At 30.9% G+C, this 26,410-nt stretch overlaps 1 protein-coding gene and 1 long non-coding RNA gene across 8 annotated transcripts in view; both read right to left on the bottom strand.

Annotated features, from left to right (window-relative positions):
- LOC117240582 (protein scalloped) overlaps nucleotides 1-26,410 on the bottom strand; it is a 341,268-nt gene that overhangs the window by 300,685 nt on the left and 14,173 nt on the right. The window contains exon 2 of one of the 7 annotated variants that reach the window (XM_033506579.1): nucleotides 25,530-25,585. The exons of the other annotated variants lie outside the window; for them this stretch is intronic. The gene's annotated coding sequence lies outside the window, so the exon portion shown is untranslated. The remainder of the gene's footprint in view (nucleotides 1-25,529; nucleotides 25,586-26,410) is intronic. 7 annotated transcript variants of the gene reach the window in all.
- LOC117240587 lies at nucleotides 928-1,509 on the bottom strand. Its single transcript, XR_004494748.1, has 2 exons — nucleotides 1,055-1,509; nucleotides 928-974 (listed from the first exon to the last, which is right to left on the bottom strand). It is a non-coding gene; the product is annotated as an uncharacterized LOC117240587 (long non-coding RNA).

Below are 26,410 nucleotides of genomic sequence, written 5' to 3'. Positions count from 1 at the left end.
TAAGTGACTGTATATCAACTAAATACTACTATTCAGTTATGATAATTTAACTCAGTTTCAATCTTCCATTTCCGAATATATTCATCAGATCCAATTCCAACTTTGACGAATTCGAGAGACTGGAAAGATAGCATGTAAGTAAATACAAAATATAGAACAGTATTTTCTCGTCCGATACTCAATAAACTTTCAAACTGGATATCCTTGAAGATAAAGCGACATATAAAAAAATGTTATTTTACATATTCTTATTTTTTTACAAGCCATTATATCATATCCACTTGTATATACCCCAATATTGTATATAGCCAAACCCTGCGTAGAAGCAATCATACTACTGCAATAAATAACGTCGAATACAATTTGGAACAGGTATCAAAGCATAAAACGAATTAAAGCATTGAGAGCAATATTGCTTCACTCATTCGTAATTTAAAAAATATTGCTAGTCATAACATTAAAATATTGGCTACGATTTGAATTTTATAAATGACACTATCTGTATACATGTTGGTACCTTCTGTGTATTATACGGGGCATTATGATGAATTCAAAGAGCATATTAAAAATATATAGTAAATGTATGGTACTTTTGTTTATATAATACCACGTTTTTAGTAATGAAAAGCAACATTCTATGTATTTACATTGTTCGAAAGTTAATCGTTATATTAAGTTGGAAAGATGCGTATTCTAATACATATTTCCATGATTATAAACTTAATATTGTCAAATCGAGGTGTTACAAGATTAACGACAGTTAAATACTACTATAACAAGTTCTCACAATTTTCTACATATTCAACAGTTATGTTAATATTAATTGATACTTGGCATGAAATCCTTCATCTCTATCTACATAAGTGTAATAGATGTATATAGCGTAAATAAGTCGGCCTTGCTGTTTTTTCCTTTTTTTTTTTTTTCGCAACTTCAGTTTCTTCGAAAATCATCAAGCACCGTGGCAATGAACACTATAAAGAAGATCAGCTTCAGACATCGAATTCTCGAGAAGCGAAATAATTTCGATCCAAGTGTATCGTGCTTTGCTTACACGAGAATAATTCTTTGGAAGACGCGAATAGAGAAGAGAGAGGCGATGAGGAGAGAAACAGTGCGTCAGCTCCCGCCAGAAATAACATGGATATACTTAGACGGCCCTCCGTGCAAGATCCAACCAAACCACGCTTCTCCGAGGCCAATTCGAGTCCTAATGAAAACTACTCGCGTCGACTCTCTTCAGGATGAGGGGCCGTGAACGTCCAGACCCCTCATTCTACCTGATCGTTATCCGTTTCGCTGTGGATCGAAACAACATTTCAATGACTCGATTCCAAATTGCGACTTCCACGTACTGATGCTGCTTGAAAGTTAGAAATTGTCGGTTTTAACAATTTAGCACTACATATTATAAAATGGCGAACAATTCAGAATAAATATCCGCAATTTACTAATCTACCATTGAAATAATGTTTAAGAAATTCTATATTATACTGCAAAATTTTATTGCAAACGGTAAGTTTAGTAAATTTTAGTATTTATACAAATTATACTGCATTATCTATTAATTCTACTGTCCTATAAACATAATATTTAATAAATTCTATCAGAAATTAATCACAACATAATCATTCTAAGTGAGCAGTTCTATAAAAGTAATTGTACCATAATAAAAATATCGAAAGTTCGACAATTCTTATGAATATAAAACATATTCTTTTTGTGTTAATGTTTGTTTTGTGTTAATTTACATCCGAGTCACAATCTCCTTTTACACATGTACAGAATTGAAAAACTTTAATAAACATACAACATAAAATTATTATACATTTCATCATTCATTTTATAGTATTTTAGTATCACATACAGTTAACTTATTCAACTTTCAATTAACAACAAATCCTAGTTATAACTTTAGTAATTACTACTTATTTTCACAAATTATGTACCTATTAAAAAAGTAAGAACGTCGATAAAGAAACTGCGTAAAATATAAATTTTTATTAATTACCGTTTAAAAGAATAGGACGTGAATGAGAGGTAGATAACATGAATGATAGGAAGATCTCAATAACGATAAATTTGCAATTTCTGTAACACGGTGTAAATGCACAGGCGTATATACTGTCAGAAATAAATCTACCTTAGTATAAAAATAAAACTAGAACGAAAAGGTTTCACATATAAATCACTAAGAGACCGATGTTATGATAAACCGCTTGCAAGCTGAAGAAACCGCCACGCCGTGCGGTTGCAAGGAAGGACCCAGTACTAATAAAGAAAAGTACCGTTTCGTGGATTTTTAATGAATATCATTGCCTTAGTAATGGCCTATATTGTTACTTATTGGATAAAGTCAACTTAAATATATCGGTGTAATTTATTCAAATTCTTTTAACACTAGAACAGATAACAGTCTCTATTATGTTTGTATAAATATACTGTATATAAATAATTATAATCAAGATGAAAATAAAATGGAAATATATAATTATATACCTCAATAAATATAATCTCAAAATAAATATAGTAAATGTAAAAGTCAACGTTAAATTTTGATAAGAGTATCTCCATGTATATGTCTTTAATACGTAATTTCAAAAGAAAAGAATTAATTTTGAAACAATAGAAAATCCTTTTTACAATGTATCGAATTAATCTAATACAGTGGCCTCATAACAAGAAACTTCTGTAAGCACAGTATTAAAACTTAATACATATCTCAATACCTTTTCAATACCTCAATAACAAACAATATTTAAAATTATAAAATAAAATTACAAACATATTAAAGCTTTTATTATTACGACTAATTCTTTAAATTCTATATCATTCTATTAGACAAAAATCGAATTCCAATTTTAAATTTAATTTCTCGTCTACTGTAATCTGCTGTTAAGCATGCGATCCGTCAGTTCGACAAAGAAGCTCCGGAATATATCTGTCTGGTAATAAGTCTGGTAATCAGACACCGGAATATACAGTATCGTTTTCACGTATTATTATTATCGGCTAGATTAGATTAACGAACCAGTCATTAACTACGTTTGTATCGCGTTGAGAAGTCTCATTGGTATTTTCTCTTCGTCGACTTGTTACTCCCCCCTTTCTTTCGCGCCCTCTCTTTCTGCATCCTGTTGGCCTGATGCTTGATTTGTCATAACCACTCTGTCATCGTTCATGGAATTCCCCGAGCAAAAATTACTTACTTACTTTGATGACTTTACGTATCATGGAAAATTTAAATGCAGTTCTATTGATTGATTATATTACTATTTTATTAATCTTTTCTTTAGAGAAATTGAACATTTTCTATTATCAGATACTAAAGTTAGAATTTTTGTATTACTGTATTGTTGCAGAAACAAAGATTCTTTCTTAAGCTCCGAAACTGTTTTTAATTTACAGGAAATTAGATTTGCTTTTAATTCTGTATAATTAATAATACAAAATTATTCTAGATATAGTGAGCTTCCATTACATATTATCGTATATTATTAATTTTTTGCGCTCGACGACTTTTTCGGTCAGGCTAAGTAGAAACTCGAAATTATTTTGCGCATACGTGACGAGTGTCTTACAGGCAGCATAAAATGATTTTATATACAAATTAATTTACAAAAACATTATATTCTAATAACATATCTATATTTACATCTTTGAAAATATGATTTTGTAATATTAATTACTGTATTTTTTTGTATGATAATTCATAAAGCATTCACCAAGATGCATTCTTGGTTTGGCCAAAATTCTTCCTTGGTGACATCATGCCATGTTTGCCAAATTGAATGTGATAACAGTATTTATCACTGCTTTCATGTTCTCTATCAACAATTCTTTCATGAATACTATCAATCTCGTTTCTCAACAGTTCAAAATCAAATTCATCTTTGTTTGAGCTAATTTCACTTCCGAAATCCATTTTTTAGGGTTTATAAACTATAGTAATTTTTTCATGACCGAATTTGAATTAACGTCGAAAACGTTGTCAGAACCACAGTTTCGGAAAAGTTTGGGATTAAATAATTTATCTCCATTTTAAAGTGTAACGTTTTACACTTCCTAACAAAGAGCATAAAAATCTAATGAACCTATTTACGAACCAATACTGCGCTCTCATCAATTGGAGATGTCGAAATCTAGCATAAACAGAGACTGTTGCTTTTCACTCGCCACTCGAGTTGCCGCATGAAACGCCGTAACGACTGAGAGTCGCCTCTCGAGCGCAAAGGGTTAAATTTTTAAATTATTGAAATAAATTTGTAGGTAGATTTGTTCCTCTCTTTTTTTTTCACAAATAATATATTTCAAACTTTGCGATATGGTAACTCCATTTAGAATAGATTGTAAAATGTTTGATAATTATTTAGAAAGTTCCCGCTCTTTTGAATTTCGATAATTTTGTATGTTCTCCGGGACATGATTCTGAATAACTTTTACTTGTACACGTAGGTGTCGCTCGGTCTTATATAGTTTCCGAGATATTTATAAAAAACTGTCGATGCCACTACAATGAATTCAGCCTATAATTGTGCGTCCGTAACATGTATCTTGTGACGTATGCGTTAGTATTGATTGCTTGTCACCGTGCCATGAGGAGGCCGGATAAGTCTCAAACCTAATTTTTATCTTTCGTTTATAGTTTAGGGATAGATGCTATTTTATTCGACCGCCTCACGGCACGGCGACCGGTAACCAAACTCATGCATACGCTGTCACGAATGCACAATTATAGGCAGAATTCACTGAATAGTACCGCCAGTTTTTTGCAGATTTCTCGGAAACTGAGGCCGAGTAGTGGTTATATGTAAAGGAAAAAGTTGTTCAAAATGTTTATTTCTATAAGATATTCAAAAATCACTGAAATCTGCGAGGTGGAGATAACGATAATTACCTAGTAATTTATAATTTAAATCCCTCACTTATAATTTATAATAATTTTTAATCTATAAAAATCAAATAGTGTAAATTTAAAATAAAAATTGTAAATTTTCATAATTTTATAATTCAAATCGTGGAGGTTTTTGGTTTGGTTCCAAGCGTAGGTGAGCAGCCTCGTGGAATCTAAACACGCGCTCGTATCCATTTGTGATTAATAATTATACCTAGAAAATACGGACGGTAAACCGAGCGTTTGTCAGGTTGAAGTATCGCGTACGATAATGTACAAACTGTCTCAGATTTATCTCTATTCGTTCGTGGGACACCGAGGGACATTCTCAGAACATCCATCAACGTACACGATCGCGGCATGCAAAGTGAAAAATAGTGTGAACACTGTACTCTGAAAGACTGATGAAACGTAATGTTGAAGCTTTGGAAGCTGGCCAACAGACAGACATTATCGAAGCTAATCTAATTTATATTATTCTGAACAATCGCAGAAGCTATGAGGAACTTTCATCAGTTCCGAAACCCTTTATATAATACCACTTCAAACGTTCTATATACATGTATGTAAACAAATGAGTCGTATTAAAAATTTTTGTTATTTAAATTTTTATGTGTGTGTGTCTTGTTACATACACGAGCGATCATTTTTATATCATATATTTTTTGTAGATTATACTTATGGATGAAGAATTTAAATTAGAAATTATTATAAGGTTACAAATTTCAATTACAGAAATCATATTAATTAGCTACACAAATTGAAAAATACGTAAAAGTGACGATATCACAAACACTGTTTTTCAAATCTACCTTAGACTCTATTTGATTCTACTGAGATTGGATTAATCGTATAATTATGTGATGAAGGTAAGAAATTAATACAAAGTGGAGTTAATTAGTTTAGCTTCTGAGAGAGACTCAAATATTAGGATATTTTCTGGTCTTATATATAAAACGTAATAATTGATTTAAATCGTTAAAAAGACGTTTAATCAATAGAGAATAACAATCAATAGAAATAGATTTAGAAGATAATTTTATTATATTATCAATAATCAAATTATTAATATGTTACACCCCAATACATATTTATTACGCTAACAAATTTATCAATTCTCATGGAATAATTATATGAATAATTATATCGTTATATCAGATAAAGAATATTTTATTAGCATTAGCATTAGAAAAATTCGCAGATTGTTAAAACCATCCTATTAAATCGTAACACGATATAGAACAATATTGTACACAGTAAATATTGTACATAGTACAAGTAAAGATTCCATAAACTTATGTGATTTTTATGCAACTTTTAAAATGATGGTCTTTTGTTGAAATTAAAAATTCTATTATGAGAGATCTCACTTGTTTGAAATTCATAATAAATTCATAATTCATAGAGTTTCATAATTTATCGAGAAACAAAGTAGCAAATAGAGGTCTGTAAATTCACTGCATCTTCGTGTAATTCGTGTTACTGGATAATTTAGCAAAGCCATGTTAAATCTTATCTTATGAACCATAATCCTACACTTCGTTTCATTCTAAAATTATCTTATGTAGAAACGAGTGCATGCATCGGGTGGATAATGTTAACTATATGCTGGAAACTCGACAGTTTTAATCTATTTTTATATTAATTACCTTTTTTATATTAAAATACAAAAGAAGAGAAAATTCCCTAAATTTTAGTAATCTAATATAAATCATTATAGTCACCTACAATACAACGATACTATTTAAGGATGAAGTAAAATGAATTCCAATTTCTCTATTGCACCATATATTCTACAAATTCAATAGTTCAACATATGAGCGCGCGAAGTACAATTTTCCGTCTCTATCAGCCACGCCACAAATCGCTGGCGGATCAACCAAACTTTCACTATTCACTAATCTTTCATAATACCTCCGCGGGCAGATCCCATTTAAAAAAAAGACCAATTCCAAGCCTGACGAACTTTATCACACATCGTATCATCAAGGTTGAAAGAACGGATTATACATGTGACAAAGCATCGTTACTTTCTCACATTTCCCTCGCCGTACTACCTGTTACATTTCCATCGAAGTTGAAAGTTGACCGCGTACAAACATACAGACAACTGTATATGTTGTTATATGATTGTTTATGTGCGTCACAATAGCTAGAGTTGGAACGTGAACACGTGCGCACGCGTCGACATGCAATGGATTATGCAGTCTGCACTTAGAAAGTTTCTCGTGGCCGACGATTTTCTACGCTGAGCGGTCGGACTATTCCGAATTATGGAAAGGAACTTACTGTCTTAGCTGAGTAACTGTTCTTTGTATGTAGAAAGGGAAGCTTGATTTAATTAATCCTTTAGAACTCAGTGTGAGTCGGAAATTATATTAATATTTTCTATTATATTATTATTATATTATACATTATTCTATTAATATTTGTATATTTATACGTGTGTGTATGTATGTGTTTGTTTGTTTGTTTGTTTCAAACGGACGTGTTTTAATTAGAAAATTATGAATGATTAGGAGTGATTTTATTCCTCATTATTATCGTAATTACGTTTAATAGCATATTATGTGATTCAACTGATTTTTAAATGCTAATGTGCAATAGTAAAACAGATACAACTGATAAAACAGATGAAAATGAATTGCATAAAAAGTAGAATTGCTCAAATTGACTTGTGAGAGGTTCAATTTATAAAAATATTCTAAAGGAACTTTACTTCCATAAAAAATTGGTCGTAACAAGTTAGTTTTTTATACTTAGATATACGTAACTCTGTAATATATGTATCCATATGTCGGAGTTCGATTTGTAGTGAAATTGAAATCCGCATTTCACATGTTCTTAATTTGAAGAAGATTGAATATTGTCACAAAGAGAGGGAGCGTTAGAAAATAATTTACTGGTTAAAGGACAGAACAGAAGAGACAGAATTACGTGAGAAGAACAGGCACAGAGAACGCGGCTTGTAAAATCGTTGAGAATCATTGTATTCTTAATTTGTTATTATAAATTGTTAATTGTGAAGTGTTAAGTGTCTCTGTTTCTTCGTCGCTGACCATTTTCTAATTTAAATAATATTTTTGGAAAACGAAATATACGAACATATAATACATAATATAATATACAATACCAGTAGAAAATGAACTAATCTTATTTCAGCGAAACGAGCCAGGAGAAATTATTATTTTATGTCTTTCGTTTCTCTTTATGGATAGCCATAGTACATATTTTCGTTTGTTTTACTCACGAATAAAGTGCGGTTTAGTGCTAATAAATCTTGAGTTAATGCATTGACGTTTAAAACTTTTACGACCGATCGCAAGGAACTATGTCTTTCATTTAGTAAAGGGTGCATGTTATTGGCATCGTATGTTTTCTTGTCGATAAAGCAGATACAAGTTGATGGAAAAGTATGATGTAGTTAACTGATAGTAAACTAAATATTATACATTGATTTTAGAGAAGAGTATAAAAAATGTCTAAAACACTATATCGCAAGAGAATCTATGAAAATTATTAATTATTTACAATGATAACCATATATATATGTATATACAAGGAAATAATTATTCTAAATTTGTATTACAAAGAGTTTTAATTCCATTCTATCTTTTTTATAATCATTCCTTTCTATTAGTAGTTCTATGATATTTTTTCTATAATATGAAATTAAAAATGTACTTTGGAGCACTATAAATATAAAACGACTTTGTAATTTTTATTTCAAGCAATAATTGCAATTTAAATCAGGACTTTCTCTACTTATGTGCTCAATAATGGGAGGATACAGTTCTTTATTTTCGTCTTTAAGTAAAAAACACGATCGAAACCCAAGCAACTACAAATATGTCATTTTAACTACAAATATTAAAATTTAAATATGTTAAAATATATTGTCAAGATCAATGTTCTGAACATTTTTTCTTCTATACATATAACTGCGACGTGGCAATAGTTTTCGAAATATAACGTAATTTATATTTAATACAATATGTATTATTTAACAATTCATTTTATAACCTTTTATTCTGTATATAATTTTTCAATGACGGTAGGTATATATGACACATTTTTCACCGAATAGAAATCAAAATAAAGTACAACATTCCATACATCAATTGATTCATCGAGAATTATTTCAAGCGTTCCCAACTCTAGTCCAACCTACAATTCATTGATTTTTCTATTTTTTTTATACATACGACATTAAAAATGGTTATCTATATTATCAATAGTTTAGGTTAGACCATATAAAAATGCGGCTGCTACTCCAGAATGAGATATAATCATAACCTAAATTTAATTGAAATTCTTTGCGACTATCTTAGTAATTAGGGCGTGGGTACGATTATGTATAGGAAAAGATTCTTCAGAATCTTGATCTTGACAATATTTTTCACGGTCATTGCAAACAATGAGGTCGCTCCTGTTCCGAATAATTACCATATTTATTTATGGACTTTTTCAAGATATTACAAACTCTAATTTGTAAAAATATTTAATATTATTTTAGATTACTTAAATAAAATATAATATTATTAAATAAGAGGCAGTCTATTTTACGTTTCTGTTTGGATGTGTATATTGCCGAAGTTTGGGCGCTTCGAGAATATATGTAGTAAAAGCGTAGAGAATAAGGAATATAAGAACATTTTAAGGTTAAGTTTAGGTTGCAGGTTTTAAGTCTAAATATTAAGTATAAAAAATGTTAAACTTAGAGAGGTAGACCATAAGTGTAAAGCAAAAAGAAATATAACGGGAAGTTAGTCTTAACCCGAGGGGGCAGGAAGTCTATGAAAAAAGAAAAATAGTAATAAATAATAACATGTAATCGCTTTAACTGTACTTTAAAAAAAATACATTTATTCGCAAATAAAATTCCTCGGACAAGGAAGAAATCACTAAATGACCACCAACAGAAAAACGATAGTTCCCTGCGATAGTGAATCTCCCCTATCGCTCCCTTTAGGGCCCATTCACAGTAATTTCCCCTAATCAAACTAAAAGGACATTTTCGGTTAGACCCACTTAATACAATATGCAATCATACTATGATATAGATACGTAGTACCATTGTAATACCATAGCAAATACAGGGCCTAACCGGAATCCTAACGAAATTTCGCTCTTTACGCTTGGCGAATTAGAAATACACAATAAACTTTTTCAAATGAATCTGTGGAATGGAAAACGAAAAAGTCAATAAATTGCCTGTAATACTAAAAATAAAATGACAGTTCAATGAAAAATTATTCCTAAATCTCTGAAAGAATTCTTAATATTGAGAAAATAAAATAAGATCATGAGAGATAGAAAGAGAGAAGGAATAAAAAAACGTGAAGTGTACTAGCGTACTATTATTCGGTACGACGGCGATAAAACGGAGCCATAGAGAAAACGTTCGCCGCGCTCATTGTTCATTAAAAGTGGGGAAACGACGTCGTAAACGCGCCCACGAAACGTCCAGATGACCAGGTCGCTGTAATTTCCATTCGACCGTGTTAATACAATGATGCCGTCGTCGTCGTCCATGTCGTTTTTTCTCCGCGACGAGGACGACGACGACGACGATGACAACGAAAGAAGAGGAAGAGAAATGAGGGTTTAACGCGCCCGATTTTGCACGCACAAATAGCGTCTGTATCTTGTAGGAGGACAGAAAGGAACTCGTAAACACCAAGCTGTAACTGTAAAATCCGTTTCTATCGTCTTTCACCTATCACCGAGACTTTTTATCTATCGAATCGGAAGTCTATACGTGAAGGGGTATCGATTAATATACATTATCTTTACAATAGCATAGGAAATGTGTGTGTATGTATGTGTGTGTGTATAATGTAAGATATATAAAACATTCCGAAATTTTATTGATACCACAGTAAAACACAATTATTATAATTATATTGGTAAAACCTGAAACCAATCTGAGGGCGTCATAGTAAATTTTATGGTAAATTTGAAAAACAGTGTTTGTAACGTCGTCACTTTTTGTACTTTTCAGTTTACGAAGTTAATCAAAGCTTCTGAACGGCTCATGTACAGTATATATGCTTTTATATTATATATATATTGACTATCCAATACAACTGGGGCAAATTGTATTTTCCAAACGGCTAGAAATGGATGAAAATACTATAAGTCAAAATTGACTAGTACCCAATAATACATAATCTAGGAATAATTTAATTTATCTTTATGCATTAATGCACCGGAAAAATGCGACTGCTCTTTTTTTTTTTATAGAACCCTAGTAGTTTTAATATTTTTAACTAAGCTAGCCGTTGCAGTTTTTTTAATCTCTACAAAATGTATTAAGTTACTTGTGCTCCAAACTTGTACTAGTTCAAAAATTATTACAGTTAAAAGTTTAGAAATTGTTTCAGATAATCTGTAGACATCGTAGGATATTTATGCTATAATAAATATCGGGACGGTCCGTCATTATATATGTATAAGTACTTATGTATTATTATATCATACGTATGTACATATATATAATATTTATACGGATATTAATAGGAACAATGAATACTACTTGACGAATGAATATAAAGATGATTAAATCATTTTCTTTAGATGAATTTTTCTTGTTCTTCTAGGTCTGCATTAAAGTTTCACTTTGTAGAAATGCAATTGACGTAATTCCGGTCAACGTTAAAGTGGATTATGTGTACCATGCATACGGGTACCAATAAGAGAATATATATATAGAGAATATATATGTATTTGGTATGTGGATTTAACCACTTTATTTATTTAGATGATTTATTTTAGTTTTATATTATAAATCGAGTGAAATGCAATTTTTGACGGTATTCAAACTTTTTAATGCATAAATAACTATAATGAAAATTTCCATTGTGATGTAAATATAACAACGTTTTAAAAAATTAGCAAATCACGAAATGACTAAAAGGGCAAATGACAAGTGATTGATGATTACACAACGACATATTGAAAATAAAAATTTACAGTTAGAATATAATTAATGACTTCAAGAACGGGTCAACAATTAAATTCATGAAAGTTTTAAGCATCTTGTACGATTTTTCTCTATAATATCTCGAATATCGATTTATCTCTATAACTGTTTCTTATTTGATACGTGTATAATACGTGAATCGTATATCTGAGACATACTTCAGTTTTAGTTAAAAAATTTCTGTATCGTAAAATATCAATTGTCAATCGTAGTATATATACACACTTACAATACATTCAAGAAATATACGAATAACTTTTAATAGCATATATAAATTCTAAATAATCATATGTATGTGTAATACTAAAAAGACAATATTGAAAGATATCAAGGTAAAGTTCTAAAAGATTCTCAATTCCTCCAAAAATCCAAAGACTAGTACAGAGCAAAGCATAAGATGAAAGATAGGATGAAAAGTCTAGGGGCAAATTTGATCGCGAGCATCTTTCTCGACTTCTAACGAAGGATAGAAGGAAACTGGAAAGGGTGAAAGGAGGGTTGATAGTGATAGTGGCAGTGGCAATTTAATCTTTCTCCGGTGTCGACGCTTCTATATCGTTATGGAAGACGCGACGTGTCGCTGTTTATTACATTTTTCCTCACTTACTCGACCAACTAATGGACTACTAGAAATAGTACGAAGAGCATGAGGGTGGTTTCAACCATCTCTCATGCAACAACCAGTTATTATATGCTTGTCGCTTTCGATTCCTATCGAGTTTCTACCACCATTCAACTTTTCGAAGGCCTTTTTTGTTCTTCCACTTCTTTCTTTCTTTCTCTTTTACTATTATATACCCACACAACCTGCTTTTTTCGCAATTAATAGCACGATAATTAATCATTTTTAACCTGGAAATTAATTAAAGGCGTTTATTATGATTGCGTACGGAATTTATTATTATCAACCCCATTAAGGATTTCGAGGTTCCTTCAAGTATAAGTGAAATTCTTTCCTTCCTATGAGTGAAATGGTATATAACGTATTAGACTAGGACTATAAAAAATGCGATAAACGTGAAAAGTCATTAGATATATAAAAATCTTTATAATTACTACGCTGTTTGAAACCATGGATTACAAAGAATTTATATATCCTATATTCTATTTATAATAAGGATTTTGTCAATAATTTATTTGGCTATACCTTATTCTATTAATAATAACAGCATATTCTGTTAATAATAAAATGTAACTTTTCTCTCAAACTCAAGTAGATATTAATAGATTTTCCATTCTATTTTTCTTTGGTTCCATACATGTTATAAATGGTTCAGATTGAAATTTTCGCAGACTTCGTTGAATTCCTATGTGGAAAGAGCTTTCTTAATGAGGTTTACGTCAAAAAATTGTAGACTTCAGTATATAATTTTCGATTCATTATTTCTTTGCAACTTTTATAAATGATTTTCCAAAATTATTCTGGTTGATTGAGTGTTACTTTGTTAGTTTTGTAATAATAGATCAATTATTATTGTTTCACATGAGAGTAGCAAAAGATGTATGATTTATCAACGAGATGTATGTACAATATTGTATGTATGTATGTATGTATGTATGTATATTGCATGTGAAGTTTTTGAAGCTGCATAAAGAAATAAAACTTCTCACAATACAATTACATAATTGAATTTATGAGTATACATATGCTTGCCATTGTAAAACTTCATTATCTAAATTCCTATAAGACATCACGACTACTTCTTGAAACAGTATAGAGTTGTGGTCAAAAGAAAGTTCAAAATTGAAACTTGCATGTGAGCATTAGTAACTCTGTACTAGGTATTATACTTTCCTATCCGTGTGATTACTATTCATGTTAGTAACCATCATCTATTGTAGGAATATAAATATATCACGTCTATTCATTACTCTTGTAAAATATAATTCCGTTTCCTAAGATTATAATAAAATTATAATGAAATAATATCTTCTAAACTTTCTTTTGTTCATCATTGTACTTCTTTGAAATAAATAAAATAAAATAAAACACAATGAGAAATTAAAAAAATAAAATACACGTAATATATTAAAACATCTGTTATTTACTAAAACATATTACCGTCTATTATAACTAAAACAACTTTAAAACGAAATCCATCATTACTAGTGACTAGATTCACAGGAAACTTCTCGATCACCTTGGCGAATTTGTTGCTAGATGACCTCGTAAACGGAATTGCCAAGGTATCAACTTGTTCGAGAAATCCACCGGTACGACTTCCTATTGATCTTTCACCTTTCTAACTAACTACTCGTTCGCCGTCGATCCTCGCCGTCTCTGTATCAAACCGTTACGTTTAATCGGCGATGGATGACCACTGCATTGTATTGCAGAGCAATCCTATTATTTGAGATTTTCGCATAAATTCCACAAAGTATTAAATGTAAAGTATTAAGGCATAAAATGGAATTTTATAAATAAATGGTCAAAATTAAAGAATGTTACATAAATTTAGAATACTTAAAAGTCTAAATTAAAAAATTTGATAATACACATATTCTTGGTAAATTTATATACCAACGTTTTATTCTTCTCCAATGTTTTTAGTATTATGTTACACTATCATAAATCAACAAAAACTTTCAATTTAAACAGTATTCAAAATAATTCGAATCTTTTTAATTATTAATCAAGTAAAAGGTAAAGCAAATATCCTAAACAGGAAATATCTTAGATGTAACTGATTAAAAATTACTACGTATGTGTAATTTCACAAGATGCTACACGGAAAATTTTTATACAAAATAAAATTTACCTTCGTATGAAATGAAACAAAAATAAGATTCTGTTTAACCCGTTAACTGACCATTTCTCAATCAGAAATTCCCCTCGCTAATGTGTTAAAAATTAATGTAAAGTTTCAATCCTCGAAAATATTAATATTAATTATTTAACACATTTTCAGAACAAATATAACAATGTCTTTGAAAAATTAGAACTGTACAAAGACATTTGTAGATGTTTTAAAGTCGTCTTGTATACGTACATAGATAATTGTCTATGTCTTATGTTGCAAAACAGAGCATCTTGAGGAAGAGGTTATTCTAGAAGAACTTTTGGAATTACATATTGTAAAAAACGCTTCATTAGAAAATAAGGGTAGATGCTAATATCTTAGTGTTCACTGTATTTTTTTAAATCAAATCTAATCCAAATACATTGTTCATATTGAGTTAACGCGGTTTTACGAAACACCCTGGATAAATCGAGCAACAATCATCGCAGAAGATATTGCGATCGAAATTACGCAGAGGTCAGCCCCGCGAGAAATTTACCGTTGAAGGGAAACTTTTTTTCTAATCACCAGACTTTCTAGTCCATTAACTGTGTACGATCGAACCATCCATGCATCGCATCAAGTGACTACGAAACGATTTTCATTATCGATTGCGAAGCTCCTGGGAATATAAAATACGGATTACTCGTTTTTTTTATTTGTTTGATAAATACATTGCATTTGTTGAATCATGCAGCCTACGAATATTTTATCGATAGAATTTTTGTTATTTATTATTTATTTCAAAGTGACTACCTACAGTTACGAGCGTGAAAAACTTGAATTTCTTGACTATTTTATTATATATAGAGTTCTATTGTAATAAAGGTATTTTTAGTAGTGAATGAAACTACTTATAATTGATATCTTTTTTACCGATGATTTAATAATAAAGTTTATAGGAAAAATGGAATAAGCAAGAATCTTTATTACTGTATTGAACTAAGAGTTTGAGTAATAATAATTCCAGTTGATGAAACAATATTTAAACAACACTTCTTGACAAAATTCGAAAGTTATATGTACAGTTACAAGCATACTAACAGAAAAGATCCTCTTATTTTCGCAATTCTCTGAAGAAAATTATTTATAAATGTACTAAAAGAGTTTATTAACACATTCGCTACCGCTGAAGTGATTCACGTCATTTAAAATTCTGTTCCTGGTTGCCGCTGACGTGAATTTATGTCATTTCAAATTCTGTTTCTGCTTACTGCGGACGTGAATTCACGGCATTTTGTAAACTTTTTTTGATAGCCGATAAGTTATAATACTTAATGATTTTGAGCATATTGTTTGCTTGAAAATGATTTTTCAGCCAATGGGAATTGAAATAATTTTATAATATAATTTCGCAATACAGTTAATATACTACGTAGTTGGTCAAAGAATACAAGTTAATTATTCATTTGTTGGGTTTAGTTTGTTACACAATATGTTGTATAGCTTTCAGTGTTCCGATGCTTCAACGTCCGTTTTATTGAAATACAACGTTATATACATATAGACAGATAAACGGGGAATCTCATTTGTAGTTTCTTGACTATGGACCCAGAAGAATCGAAGAAGAAATATAAGATAAGAGACAAATAATTTTCAGTTACCGCGGCTGAATAAGAGAAACGAGCTTTTTGCGACGGGAATTCGGCGGATAGAATAAGTAGTTGTGGATATGATGTAACAAAACGATACTTCTAAATTAACTCCCATTTTAATGGCACAACTTGCGGCAATCAATTATAGACCTATGGAAAATGTGGGCAGCATTCAGCTGACACTCTCGCGTGAAAGATACAATGAGAAATAAAACTTTTCATAATAAAATTAGTTGTTTTTCCTATATGTGTAAATTTGATCAAATTCTCACAATACAGCGTAATATGCAATATATAGCACGAGAAACTAAGATAAGTTATTTACTTCGTATCTTTTTTAAAATTATTTTTTAACATAAAAGAATCAAATTTCCTGATTGGTTTTATAGCCCCAAGCATAAACATGAATCATACATTAAAAAGAAAAAAATCAAATCATTATAATAAAAGTAAATAAAAATTCTCGATATCTCTTAATATCTTATCACTGATTCCAAATTGTAGAGAAATATATGGAACATAAAGAGAGAAGCCCGTTAAAAATTATAAGTATTCTACTTTTGATGTATAGATTGTGTGTATTTCTGCACCTTTAAATTTCGCACAAATGCATAAAATCGCGCAATCTATCTATCACTACGATATTCTACAGTACTAAAACACTAAATTCATAATTCGTCCCCACAGATCTAAGTACCAACAAGCAAAACCACCATTCTATTTTCCAAAAACTTCTCATTCGAAGCGACGCACACGCGGCGATTACAAACAGCAATAACAGGAACTCGACTCAAATGATTGGAGAAGTCGGGCGTGTCCTCGAGATCTTCGAGATCGGAGATAAAAGGGTCGTTTCTTTGTGTCGAGGAGGCCCAAGGGCCATTTCTAACGCAACCCCGTGGAGAGAGATTCGATGATCGAGGAAAGGTTTCCACCTTATCCATCTACTACCTACTCGATTTCTATTACCTTACCAATGAACCAAGGAAAACGCAAGAGCCCTCGGGACAGAGGAAGAGCGCTAGACGCTATGGCACGCTCCTCCTACCGAAAACAATAATCTTGGCTGCATAATATTTACAGTGGCTCATGAAAGTATTTGAACTGTTCATACTTACATCAAACATTTTGTTTGTATAAAACATTCTGAAATTTTATTAATGCTATATTTAAACTTTAGTGTCATGATTCTAATTTGTAAAATTTGGAACCAATGCGAAAATGTATACAGGATGTCACAGTAATCGTGAGCATTTGACAAAAGGACAATTCTACGTGAAAAAACAAGTCGGCATATGGAATAAAGCATTTTTATATAATGTTTCGCTTTTGACCAAATGAAATTTACAAATTGATCAAATACTCCTGTACGAGAACAGTTCTTAACTGAACACGTTCAAATTCTACTATCTTGGAAACATTTGCTACTTGTTTTCTGATTGTTTATTCGCATCTAGTGAGTAATTAGTTAAGTTCGCATATACTAATCGAATTTTTAAATTTGATTCAGTACAGAACGCCGTATGAAAAAATGTTACTCTATACAGGGTGTTCGGCTACTATCTCAACATAATTTAAGGGGTAATTCTTGAAGCCGAAATAAGACGAAAATCAAGAATAAAAGAATTGCGTTTTCAGCTTTGTGTTTTAGTTATTGACAATTAAAAATTGTCGGTCAAAATATCCCTGCATGGTAGCAAACCTTACACGGACGTATTTTCGATTTATTTTTCATTTAGAATTAACTCTTTGCCAATTGGATCGCGGTTATGGAGAGAGCCTATATGTATATTAAGCGGGCATTCTGATCGATAATAAATCGTATCGTAAATTCTTTCTGGCTGAGAGAGAGGGCCTGCCTAGAAGGGATACGATTATAACGAGTGCATGTTTTATTTGCTCGACGCGGATCGGTCCTTTCCGTTGTGGAAGCATATCATTTCCGAGGAAAATTATTCTTTCCGACGTACGCGATGACCGGCATTGTCAACGGAGATTCTTATTCATTACGGAAGCTTAAATAACGCCAGTTGAACTTATAATTTACTGAAAATACGAGTAAAATCTTTTTCATCTAAAAAAAAAAATAAACTGTCAATTACAACAGAGTTAAACAATAGTTTTAAGCATTTCAGCGTATTAATAAGATATTTACAATATTGTATTTTATGTATTAATATAATAAAAGTGCATGATTTTTTGTAAAAATATGAACCAATTTGCTAAGGAATATGAACCTAAGAAACCGTGAGGAAATAACTAAAACTTTCGAAAATCATTATTTGGAAATTTTCAATTGTAAGGAATTTGTACATTTGATAGTATAACGAAAACCACCGATTATGAACCTACGAGTATAATATAATATAATTTAATTTCTTCCTCGTCTGAATCCATCGCATTTCTGTATCATGGTTTCCTTGATATTTATATTATTACGCTGCAACATATAAAATGTCCGATTTCATTATATCTATTATCGAAAGTTTTCTTTTCCTCGACAAATATTTTCATCTTTGTAAGTCATTGTATGTTTCACTCCAAAACAATGAACATCGTTATTAAGGTTTCCTTTATTTATTTAATATGCTGATTTAATAAATGATGTTAATTTTGAAAAAAATTGTGTAGTCAACGAATATGTATAAATACATATACGTGTCTTTTATGCAAAAGTAGATATTAATATTAATTTACATAATGTATCGTGCAAAATATAGTGATATTGAACAGGTTATGATAAAAACATAAATAAAGAGTAATGAATCAAATTTGTTCAAGTTTTCTAGAAAATTGATTTTAATATGTACATAATATATAATATGCAATATTGTAGCGTAATCGTACGTGAAAACAAAATTGTAATCGATTATTTTTTTAACGCTTTATGCAGTCAAACATCGATGAATCGGATCGCTATCTTAGTTCGAAAACCTCTGTAAGACTATTCCACTCTGCTGAGTAAAACTCTACAAATGGAAAGGAACAATTACTTTGCTTCAAATTATTTTGCACATTTTTATGTACGCTATTTTATCTGTATAACTGGAATTTGGAATGAAACTCAATCTCTGCGAGTCAAAGTGTAGTTCTATGAGTTCCTTTACAACTTGAAATTATACTACGTGTTTCTCACACGCAACCTACAGTGTCTACGAAAGGTATTGACACAACATTGTATTTATTACAGCATTTACGTACCAACTAATTGGATCAAAGTAAATCAAATTTTGTATCAAATTTTAAATTAATTTAATTTAATACAATTTTCAAACATTATCAAAAATTTGGTACCATGAAATGTAAAATCTGATAGAAAGACGCTTCATTTGAAAATAAGGCTATATATAAATATTTTTTGTAACCACTCCATATGACGAAAATTGTCATTCATTTTTCTAAATAAATAATCGTCTTTTAAAAGCTGAAATTGACTATCTTCCAGCGTCTATAATTCAAAAAATTAACCCTTGTACGAATCCTCTCTAAGCCGTTTTCGACTGTTAAACCTCTCTCACTAAAAAAATTCGATATGACACGACCTCCGCAACACAAAGATTTTATGTTTTTCATTGAAATTCGAGTTACTAAGGTTCGACTGTATTTTTGCAATGCATCGACGGGGACTGCTTTATGTAATGGTAACAAAACAGAGTCGAGCCCGCACCGCAAACTTGGGTCGGGTGAAAACTGATTAGCATCCTTCGTTACAGTACATCGCACGCTGAAATTGGGCTATTTTATTACGGATATTGCGTTCCTGGGAAACGAAATAAGTCCACGGCTTTTGAATTGCAAATTGAAACCGATCCCTCGATGTTCGGGTTTAAGTATTATGAATACATTATCCCGGGGGGAAATTTAAAAATTGTTATAATGAACGATGTAATCGCGGAAACTCGTTCGCAGTTTCTGTGTTACGGAATAATTAAAACGCTTCGAATACTTTGAATATATTGCCAACATTTTTCATATCCCTCGTATGCTCGATGAAAGCAAATATTCTTGAATATTTTAGAAAACTGTGGAAAATTTATTACGTTCAATAAAAATTTCTAAATTATTTATTCGTGTTAAATAAGATTGGACTTTTGTTAAGAATATTGGAATATATTTAAGTAAGTATATTCTTTGACAGGTTTATAATTACACTTTTACTTTTGCATTTATTATATTAAATACGTATAATAAAATTCAATTTTAATGTGAAATCGAAGTACTGCGAATATTTGTCGATATATATCTATTATATATTTCTATTATAAATTTCAAAGGAAATTTTGTAAACGTAAATTATATAAATTACGATATGGAATATTTATGAATTCGGAGGACATGAAATTTCAAAGAAGTTCTCTATCTTTTTCAATTTTAAATACTTTTCCATAATTCATTATTCCAAGGATCAATATTCCAAAGTCATCTTCATTATAAAAAGTACAATATTAAATATTCAAATATCTTCTAAGAATTTTTAGTTTGTTTCTACACGACTTAATAAATTTCCAGATTCATAAAATAGAAAATTGAACATCCATTGTAGTAAACTAAGTAACGTGACTTATAATTTAAATGAATTTACCATTTATTATTGACACATTTAAAGATCATATTTTAATAATTTCATTTGTTTTTCTCAGGAACGATATAGCCTTTATCAGAAATAGCTCTGCCTCTGGCTTTGTTATAAATTATTATTTGGACAAAAAATTCTCAAAAATCGAGTGAGTAATCAGTGAGTAAATCAGTGAGTATAGCTACCACTGCTGTGCAATATTCTCTTTTTAAATGTAAATAGGCGACAAATTCGACGAAAATAAAAACGCAACAGTTACATCAACAGAATGGTTGAAGTAAGCGTCAGAACGCACAGTATGCGTTATTAGTAGCGACTACAAATTCATAAACATTCATTTTATATACTGGAACCGATTTTAATCTCACAGTTAATTAACAGAAAGAAGAATCAGGATCTCTCTATAAAAATCAATTCAATTCGTCACGTATTTTGGGTTATATGTATGACACTGCCTTTAACTAAACGCAAACTAAACATCACGAAACTGTGGAAAAAGTCTCTTCGACTTTTTCGTGTTCTTCACACGATAAATCACACTTTCCATTTTTTCTTACAGAAGGTTGCCGATTAATTTCATATTATCAAAATTGTCTTTCTATTTTATTTTGTGGCTATATATTCGCGTGTATTTTTCACTCTCTTCGTAATTTTAAAAATGTTGCTAAAAATATAGCGTTCAATAATCCTGTTGCATAATAATTAACTAATTAATAGTAATATTATTAGTAAATTGCAAAGATACAAATCGTAGGTTTCCCTTTTTACAATCTTATAACTTTTTATTTTATTATCAAACCTATTACTGCCATGCAAATGATTTTACTAATACTAATAGTGTTTAACTTATTGCTTGTAACATTTTATAATATTATTTGTGCAGATTTAATCTATCAATATAGAAGCAATCTATCCAAGAGCTACAACAAACATCCTCAAACCTCCCAAACTAAGAGCACATACACTCATATATCACAGTACTATCTCGAAAGCACGACACAAATCGTACTATCCAAAAGAACTTCAAAGAGACTGAAGAAGAGAGAACTTCATCATATACTGGGTGACCGGTTCCTACGATAGAATTGCTCGATTGTGGCGTGGCTAATATGCAGACAAACTGCACTGGGGGTGCAGCGTTTCTTCACAAAGAGAAAAGTAGATGACGAATAGGATAAAAAGGGATGAAGAGGGACAAGAGATGATTCGAACGTGAGGGGAATTCTATCATTCCGTGTGCGTGTATACAGGGTGTCTCGATAACTATGGCACAATCATACAACAATCGGCAAGGATGTGATTCTACATAAAAAAATAAATCGAAAATATAGAATAAAATGTTCTCATAAGATACTTCGTTTCCGATAAAATCGGATTTAAAGATTTGTTCGGTATATGTGAAATTAGCTAATCACTGACTAGTGACTAGTGATTGAATACAAATAAACAATTAGCAGGAGGTTAGGTTACGTGCGAAGACAAGTAAAAAATGTGAAATAAAATTTTTCTGTTTATAGTCTTTTCTCCAAGAAAATAGGGTTTGAAGATGTTCGATTAAAAGCTGACCTGGTACATGCATACTTTGTCAATTTTGAAATTTCATTTCTTTGGAAGCGAAACAGCGCATGAAAAAGCTTTATTCCATATTTTCGACTTATTCTCACATGTAAAATAACCTCTTGTCGATCATGCGGTCATGTCTAGTCCGGAGTTAACCAAGTCCAGGTATACTTAACAAATTTATAAGTTCGGTTTTCTTGAAACCGGAGCGTCGAATGAACATATTTCGTTTTATACTTTCGACATGTTTTTTCACGTAAAATCACCCTATATATGTACATACACATGTACGCGTATAAGGGACTAGTAGAAGTAGAGAGGGGAGGAAAAGGAACATCGGCCAGGTGGTAAAGCCACCCCATGATTTTCTGACCCGTGAAACTTCCCGGGGGAGTGCTCGACCCCGTACTAGTTCTCAATCACGCGATTGAAATGCACACGTTTCTCCGCATTCAACCGGCAGATACGGGACTACACGTGTACACACCGATAAATTCTCTCGTGCTATCTGTTGTACGAAGCATGTATGTACTCTATCGGCCGTCTTATTACCGGATATCGAGTATCGATTACTGGCAGAAACATTCTCTCTCGTTTCGTAATAACAATCGTGACGTCGTGTGCTCCATAACGAGGCATAATAGCGAAGTACATAAGCGAAAAGTAGCTCTTAGTGATCTAAAAAAAAGAGGAATTCGTAATTTGAAAAAATAATGGGTGCACTAGGTAGTTGATTGTGTTTATGTGAATTCATATCTTTATGAATATGTAGTTTACTTTGGATATTTCACATATCTTTGCATATTATATGAGCTGCGCCTATTTTTACGTCTTTAAATCTCTCATATATACATAAAAATCATACATGTGTTTTATACATTTATTATTGTGCTTTTTATTGTAATTACGATTTTTTTGTGCAATTCAATTTTTCAATGATTTCGGGCAATTTAAGTGGTAATATAACTTTAAAATTAAACATTTCAACATTTCATTATTATTTCTCCCACATTTTCCAGGTTAAATTTCCACCATTGATATTTATTACAATGAATATAAAGTGAAATAATTAATTTTTTACTTTCTCTTATGTTTTTAACATACCAAAATTTACTACTATCTACAAGAATTTTTAATTATTTCAACTATTTAAAGGCCAAAGTTGCTAAAAGATTTCAAATTTCAGAAAAATGAAATTATACAATCTATATAGATAATACGTAATACCATTTCAATTATCATTTCAATTCGATTTATATTCATGTATCATCCATGGTATCATTCACAAAAACTAAAATTCACGTACCAATTTCACAAATTTATACAAATACAATTTATATATGCACATAAAAAAAAATCGTGCAGAACCTAACTCCAACCTAATGGCAACTTAAATTTAATATCAGTAATTCGGGTTAAAATATCGAAGAAATCACAGCGAAGTAGCATGCATCGTGACACTGCTTATCAGACAATTGCTTATCAATCACAAGGATCATCAATCGGGAAACACTTTCGCTTTTAATAACTCTATCTATCTTTCAACAATCAACGTTATCAGCCTACCGCTATATTTGTATCTTTCATCCTGCTTTTTCATTATTTCCTTTCTATCTTTTTTTTTTTGGAATATCAAGTTTAAATTGAACTTTCATACGCGCAGTCAGCGCGATTCGCCGGCAGATTTCAATCGTGCAACGGATCGTTGAAACAACCACGTTCACGATTGCAATATTACGGAAATATAATATTACGGGCAAATGAGCATGATACAAATCAACGCGTCGTGTACGATTTTCATCGATGAAATTTTCATGGTCGAACGAATGAGGGAGCGCGAAACGCGCTGACGTTTAATTTACTGCTTTCAATTTTACATTATTAATGACGAATGGAGAACAAAAAAAAAAAAAGAGAGAAAAATAAAAAAAATTTGTCGAACAAACCTGGAAACTGAAAATACAACGGCGATGCAGAGACTGGCAGTTTGGTTTTATAAACGAACGATCTAGATACGATCAACACATGTACGTGACATTTATTTAAAAAACTAACGTCACGCGAAATTATCTCTCTCGGACGAAAACGTGTTCGTTGAATAAACAAATTGCTCGAGAACTGCCACTTGACTTGTCATTTTTTGGAATTGCTCGAATGGAATTCCGATTTCTATTACTTCGATGTTGCAAATAATGCATAACAAATAACGGAATACTGTATGTTACATATTTATTTATTTAGACTGCGGTGTTTATACACATTCATATTTTAATGAGCACAATTTAAAAAAGAGAATCAACGCAGAATTTTATTTTATGTAGGAAATATAACGAGTACTTTCCTTTAGTTATTTTATAGGTGTATTTTGTGTTCTGACGCCTTAGCATTCCCCATAAATGCATAAAAATCCATAGTCTAATTATACTATTGTATTTTATATGCTTGTCTACTCATATATGTATTTTTCATATACTTATTTATAGATATAATTTATGCTTATATTATTAGATATATTTTTCTTAACAATACACATTGTCGATTTATTTATTTATCTATGAATTTATACATACTTATATCTCTGATGTTATCATTATTAGTATGCAGATTCATATTTTATGAAAATTTAATTATGAAAATTTAGTTTAATTTTGAAATTTTCATAAAAAAGTATGATCTGAAAAATGAAACTAAAAGAAATAGAAATTAAAGTAGAACATAATCATGGCAGTCGTATCATATTTTAGTGCTAATGGAATTTCAAACTTTTTATGTAACACGCACAAGGTAAACGTTTTCTGTCGCAAGCGCGAAACAAATAAAATTTTCTAAGTCACTGTATGTCAGAAAACCATTAATTTTGCAGCTATTTAAATTTCACTACTTATTTGAAAATAGTTTCTTGCAGACATTATAAATAAATCAATTGAAACATAATATGTCGTAAATGTAAAGAAATTTCAATCGTCGTTAATTATGAATACTAAAACATAAAAATTCTGTATTAATTATTATTACATATTTCATACTATTGTAGCCACATCGGTATTATTGAAGCTAATATTGCTATTAGTATAAACAAATAAAGCATCATACACAATGGAACTTCTACTGTCTAAACTTCCGCTATCGGAATACATACTCTGCTAGTCGAACATTCTATTATCCGAACTCCCCGACACCATAATCTGTTTGATACTGAAACAGAGGCATTACTCACAGTTTTGCTTCTAGTGTTGTGCATGTACAGGGTGTGCCAAATCTAAAGGATCAAACTGCGAGGGCTTAATCTACAGGTAAGAGGGTAAAAAAATGTTATATAAAATTTGTCAATAAACGCTCTGTTGCAGAGTTATAAAAAAGTATTGCACGCATGAAATGGGTAACGATGTAGTTATTGAAACTCAGCAAAATCCTCTTTGTAAAACCTTGTAGTGTAATTAATTCCATTGTTTATTGAGGTAAAACTTGAATCCAAGCACAAGAGCAACAATTACTAGATAATCATTTTTTTTATATTATTATATTTTATAACTATTAACAATATGTAATTGTTACCACATGATAAGAAAAAAGCGTGTAACTAGGCTGACAATAATACAATGAAGTTTCGTGTGCTGTGATAGAAAATGCGTCGCTATCTATTTTGTGTATACAATATTCGTTTATAACTCCGTTATTTACGAACTTTATATAACATTTTTTTCTTCTTTTTGCTTGTAGATTAAGTCCTCACTGTTTGGTCATTTAAGTTTGGTATACTATATATATGTCGGAGATGAAGGGACATCGGAGCCTTCCCTTTGGAACTTCGAGAAAATCCCTTAACACCGTAATCTAGATTCTATCATGGGCGTAATTAAACAATTGTCGTCATTCGATCCGATTGTATATGTTCGAGATTTGTGATAATGAGCTTGGGCTCGAGGCGACAACCAGTCGCAAACGTAGCCGCGGTCGCGGGAAGAACGCTTTGTCTAACAAAGGTATGGAGTAATTCTATAACTCTTCTTAAAAGAAATA

Source organism: Bombus vosnesenskii, unplaced genomic scaffold, assembly GCF_011952255.1.
Source record: "Bombus vosnesenskii isolate JDL3184/JDL3185 unplaced genomic scaffold, Bvos_JDL3184-5_v1.1 scf7180000014816, whole genome shotgun sequence".
Classification (NCBI taxonomy): domain Eukaryota; kingdom Metazoa; phylum Arthropoda; class Insecta; order Hymenoptera; family Apidae; genus Bombus; species Bombus vosnesenskii.
Note: the sequence above shows the minus strand (reverse complement) of the source record. Positions and strands in the feature narration are given on the sequence as shown.